The 5,977-nt window shown below is 38.9% G+C and overlaps 1 pseudogene; it reads left to right on the top strand.

Moving 5' to 3' along the window:
* Positions 1 to 4,475: 4,475 nt before the first annotated feature.
* LOC136391293 (small ribosomal subunit protein eS7-like) lies at positions 4,476 to 5,066 on the top strand (annotated as a pseudogene).
* The last annotated feature ends 911 nt before the right edge of the window (positions 5,067 to 5,977 follow it).

The raw sequence follows: 5,977 nt of genomic DNA, 5'->3' as shown, positions 1-5,977 counted from the left end.
TTTAAATGATTCAATAAATTAATGAATGAACACGGATATGGCATCCTAGGCATTCACCATATTATTTCACAGGCAAAAGAGAAACTTTTGGAAAACAGATGCTCTTTTGGTTTGACTTCCCCTGAAGGAGTCCCTGAGACAAGGGTTCAAGTAGAGGCAGTTTATTAGGGAGGTGATCCCCAAAAACACCAGTCAGAGAGTGGAGAAGTACAGCCGGGAAGGGAATGAGGCCATAAAGGGTGTTTTCTCAAGCCAGCTACCACTGTGGGCAACAGAAACTTGATCTTGCTGGGGAACTTTAAGGAACAGAGTTATCTACTACCACCAGGGTGAGGGAGCCAGGGCATTTAGACACCATTTCCCATGAAGGCTTCTGGAAGGCTGCGTGTGTTAATACCAGGCTCTTCTGTACTGCTGTGTAGAGCACACAGAGAAAGTGTGAAGGCAGAGATGTCGGTGCTTGAAGATAGCATGTGTTCAAATGGTATGCCTGAGGGACAAAGGAATAGCCAGGGTCAACTAGTTATAGTTTCCTTTTAAACAAGTCTATTAATTCCATCATCTGATATTTAAAATTGGTACCACCATCAACCAGCTCTACATTTCCCAAGATGGTCAGTAAAACCCCTTTGTGGTCTTTTGCCAGCTCCCTCCTTGTTGACCCCACTTCTTCCTCTCCCGTTCTATCCTAGAGATAGACACCAAACACATATGGGGAAGGGCTCCCAGTAATCAGCCCATTGTGGCTTGATTAAAAGTTGGTCTAGTTCAAAAGACAACCCAAAACCAACCGAAGAAAGGAGATAATAAAAATCAGAGCAGAAATAAATGAAATAGAGAACAGAAAAACTATAGAAAAAATTAATAGAACAAGGAGCTGGTTCTTTGAAAAGATCAACAAAATTGACAAACCCTTGGCAAGACTTACCAAGGAAAAAAGAGAAAGAACTCATATAAACAAAATCCAAAATGAAAGAGGAGAAATCACCACGGACACTGTAGATATACAAAGAATTATTGTAGAATACTATGAAAAACTTTATGCCACTAAATTCAACAACCTAGAAGAAATGGATAAATTCCTAGAACAATAGAATCTTCCTAGACTTAGGCATGAAGAAGCAGAAAGCCTAAACAGACCCATAAGCAGGGAGGAAATAGAAAAAACTATTAAAAACCTCCCCAAAAATAAAAGTCCAGGCCCAGACGGCTATACTAGTGAATTCTATCAGTCATTCAAAGAAGACTTGGTTCCTGTTCTACTCAAAGTCTTCCAAAAAATTGAAGGAGAAGCAATACTTCCAAACACATTTTATGAGGCCAACATAACCCTCATACCGAAACCTGGCAAGGACGGCACAAAAAATGCAAACTACAGACCAATATCTCTAATGAATACAGATGCTAAAATACTAAACAAAATACTAGCAAATCGAATACAACAACATATTAAAAAAATAATACATCATGATCAAGTTAGATTCATCCCAGAATCTCAAGGATGGTTCAACATATGTAAAACGGTTAACGTAATACACCATATCAACAAAACAAAGAACAAAAACCACATGATCTTATCAATAGATGCAGAAAAGGCTTTCGATAAAACACAACACAATTTTATGTTTAAGACTCTCAACAAAATGGGTATAGAAGGAAAATATCTCAACATGATAAAGGCCATATATGATAAACCATCAGCTAACATCATATTAAATGGCACTAAACTGAAGGCTTTCCCCCTTAAATCAGGAACAAGACAGGGTTGTCCACTCTCTCCACTCTTATTTAATGTGGTACTAGAGATTCTAGCCAGAGCAATCAGACAAGACAAAGAAATAAAAGGCATCCATATCAGAAAAGAAGAAGTAAAGGTATCACTTTTTGCAGATGATATGATCCTATACATCGAAAACCCCAAAGAATCCACAAAAAAGACTACTAGAAACAATAAGCCAATACAGTAAGGTCGCAGGATACAAAATTAACATACAGAAGTCAATAGCCTTTCTATATGCCAACAATGAAACAATTGAGAACGAATTCAAAAGAATAATCCCCTTCACGATTGCAACAAAAAAAATAAAATACTTAGGAATAAACATAACAAAGAATGTAAAGGACTTATATAATGAAAACTATAAACCATTGTTAAGGGAAATCGAAAAAGATATAATGAGATGGAAGAATATACCTTGTTCTTGGTTAGAAAGAATAAATATAATCAAGATGGCCATATTACCCAAAGCAATATACAAATTTCATGCAATTCCCATCAAACTTCCAATGACATTTTTTAAAGAAATAGAGCAAAAAATCATCAGATTTATATGGAACTATAAAAAACCCCGAATAGCCAAAGCAATCCTAAAGAAAAAGAATGAAGCTGGGGGCATTACAATACCTGACTTCAAACTATATTATAGGGCCACAACAATCAAAACAGCATGGTATTGGCAGAAAAATAGACACTCAGACCAATGGAACAGAATAGAAAGTCCAGAAATAAAACCACATATATATAGTCAAATAATTTTTGATAAAGGGGCCAACAACACACAATGGAGAAAAGAAAGCCTCTTCAACAAATGGTGCTGGGAAAACTGGAAAGCCACATGCAAAAGAATGAAACTGGACTACAGTCTGTCCCCCTGTACTAAAATTAACTCAAAATGGATCAAATAGCTAAACATAAGACCTGAAACAATTAAGTACATAGAAGAAGACATAGGTACTCAACTCATGAACCTGGGTTTTTTTGTTTGTTTGTTTGTTTGTTTTTTAATTCAGTTTTAGAGAGAAGAGAGAGAGAGAGAGGAGAGAGAGAGAGAGAGAGAGAGAAGGGGGAGGAGCTAGAAGCATCAACTCCCATATGTGCCTTGACCAGGCAAGCCCAGGGTTTCAAACCGGCGACCTCAGCATTTCCAGGTTGACGCTTAATCCACTGCGCCACCACAGGTCAGGCCTGGACCTGGGTTTTAAAGAGCATTTTATGAATTTGACTCCAAAGGCAAGAGAAGTGAAGGCAAAAATTAATGAATGGGACTAATCAGACTAAAAAGTTTTTGCTCAGCAAGAGAAACTGATAACAAAATAAACAGAAAGCCAACTAAATGGGAAATGATATTTTCAAACAACAGCTCAGATAAGGGCCTAATATCCAAAATATACAAAGAACTCATAAAACTCAACAACAAACAAACAAACAATCCAATAAAAAATGGGAAGAGGACATGAACAGACACTTCTCCAGGAAGAAATACAAATGGCCAACAGATATATGAAAAGATGCTCATCTTCTTTAGTTATTAGAGAAATGCAAATCAAAACTGCAATGAGATGCCACCTCACAGCTGTTCGATTAGCTATTATTAGCAAGACAGGTAATAGCAAATGTTGGAGAGGCTGTGGAGAAAAAGGAACCCTCATCCACTGTTGGTGGGAATGTAAAGTAGTACAACCATTATGGAAGAAAGTATGGTGGTTCCTCAAAAAACTGAAAATAGAACTACCTTATGACCCGGCAATCCCTCTACTGGGTATATACCCCCAAAACTCAGAAACATTGATACGTAAAGACACATGCAGCCCCATGTTCATTGCAGCATTGTTCACAGTGGCCAGGACATGGAAACAACCAAAAAGCCCATCAATAGATGACTGGATAAAGAAGATGTGGCACATATACACTATGGAATACTACTCAGCCATAAGAAATGATGACATCGGATCATTTACAGCAAAATGGTGGGATCTTGACAACATGATACGAAGTGAAATAAGTAAATCAGAAAAAAACAGGAACTGCATTATTCCATACGTAGGTGGGACATAAAAGTGAAACTAAGAGACATTGATAAGAGTGTGGTGGTTATAGGGGGAGGGGGGAAAGGGAGAGGGAAAGGGGGAGGGAGAGGGGCACAAAGAAAACTAGATAGAAGGTCACAGAGGACAATCTGACTTTGGGTGATGGATATGCAACATAAGTGAACGACAAGATAACCTGGACTTGTTATCTTTGAATATATGTATCCTGATTTATTGATGTCGCCCCATTAAAAATAAAATTATTAAAAATAAATAAATAAATAATTAAAAATAATTAAAAAAAAGTTGGTCTAGTTCAGTGGTCCCCAACCTTTTTTGGGCCACAGACCGGTTTAATGTCAGAAAATATTTTCGTGGACTGGCCTTTAGGGTGGGACGGATAAATGTATCACGTGACTGAGACAAGCGTCAAGAGTGAGTCTTAGACGAAAGTAACAAAGAGAATCTGGTCATTTTTTTAAAATAAAACATTGTTCAGACTTAAATATTAATAAAACAGAAATAATGTAAGTTATTTATTCTTTCTCTGCGGACCGGTACCGAATGGCCCACAGAATGGCCCAGGGGTTGGGGACCACTGGTCTAGTTGAGGGGTTTAATGAGTTCTGGTAAGACCTAGGCCTCTTCCCAGGCCAGTGTTCACTAGGATGAAGGCCATGTCTAGATTAAGTACCAAGATCGTGAAGCCCAATGGTGAGATACCCGACAAGTTTAAGACCGGCATCTCTCAGGCTCTGCCAGAGCTGGAGACAAACTCAGACTTCAAGGCTAAGCTAGGGAAGCTGAACATCACAGCAGCAAAGAAATTGAAGGTGGAGGTGGTAGGAAAGCTATTGTAGTCTTTGTTCCTATTCCTCAGCTGAAGTTTATCCAGAAAATCCAAGTCCGGCTGAGACATGAGTTGGACAAAAGGTCAGTGGGAAGCACGTTTTCTTTATTGGTCAGAGGAGAATGCTGCCTAAGTCAACTCAAAAAAGTCGTACAAAAAATAAGCAAAAGTATCCCAGGAGCCGCAATCTGACAGCCGTACATGACATTGTCCTGGAGGGTTTGGTTTTCCAAGTGAGATTGTGGGCAAGGGAATCCATGTGAAACTGGACAGCTGCTGGCTCATAAAGGTTCATTTGGACACAGTCCGGCAGAATGTTGTGCAGTACAAGGCTGAAATCTTTTCTAGTGTCTAGAAGAAGCTCACAGGCAAGGCTGTCAATTTTGAATTCCCAGAGTTGTGGTTGTAAATATCATTCTTAGAAAAATAAATAAATAAGAGCCGCCCAAGCAAATTAAAGATAGTCCCAACTTCTCCATCACTGAATCCTTAGTTCTGTCCCCATTTCTCATCAATTCACCCCCCATAAATGTTTCTAGGCAGTTTCCCTTCTTCTGGTTTTTTTCAGAATGCAAGCTCACTCTTGTCTTTGAATGACCCACAATAAATGCACAAGGGCTTGAAATGGTAGCAGTCGAGTGTTTTAATAAAGAGTTTCAAATTCCTAGTTTCAGAAAATACAACTTCACTCGATATTAAATCATTTCAAAGTAACTAGACTATAGTGGTTCTGTTTGGGGAGGTTAATTCAGTCTAGTTCTAATTTGCAATGAGCCAGGAGAAGCTTCAGAGTAATTTCATTAAGCACAGTGGAGTAAGGCAAAGAAGACAAGAGTTGAACGTGAGAAATGGCTGCTCTAAAGGGAACTGACCTCAAAATACTCCCAAATTTTTTCAGTAACTTAAAATCTATTTGATATCATAAGAATGAACAGTCAAGGCCTTAGATTCATTCAGAAGACTTGGGCCAAACCACTGTCACAACCTGTCATTGCTGGAAGTTTACATTCCAGGCACTGTCCCCAATCTTACTTTTTTTTTTTTTTTTTTTTTTTTACAGAGACAGAGAGAGAACCAGTGAGAGGGTTAGACAGGGACAGACAGTCAGGAACGGAGAGAGATGAGAAGCATCAATCATTAGTTTTTCATTGCGACACCTTAGTTGTTCATTGATTGCTTTCTCATGTGTGCCTTGACTGTGGGGCTACAGCAGACCGAGTAACTCTTTGCTTGAGCCGGCAACCTTGTGTCCAAGCTGGTGAGCTTTGCTCAAACCAGATGAACCCGCACTCAAGCTGGTGACCTCGGGGTCTCGAACCT

Source organism: Saccopteryx leptura, chromosome 2 (assembly GCF_036850995.1).
Source record: "Saccopteryx leptura isolate mSacLep1 chromosome 2, mSacLep1_pri_phased_curated, whole genome shotgun sequence".
Taxonomy (NCBI): domain Eukaryota; kingdom Metazoa; phylum Chordata; class Mammalia; order Chiroptera; family Emballonuridae; genus Saccopteryx; species Saccopteryx leptura.
This window is presented reverse-complemented; position numbering and strand designations above follow the sequence as displayed.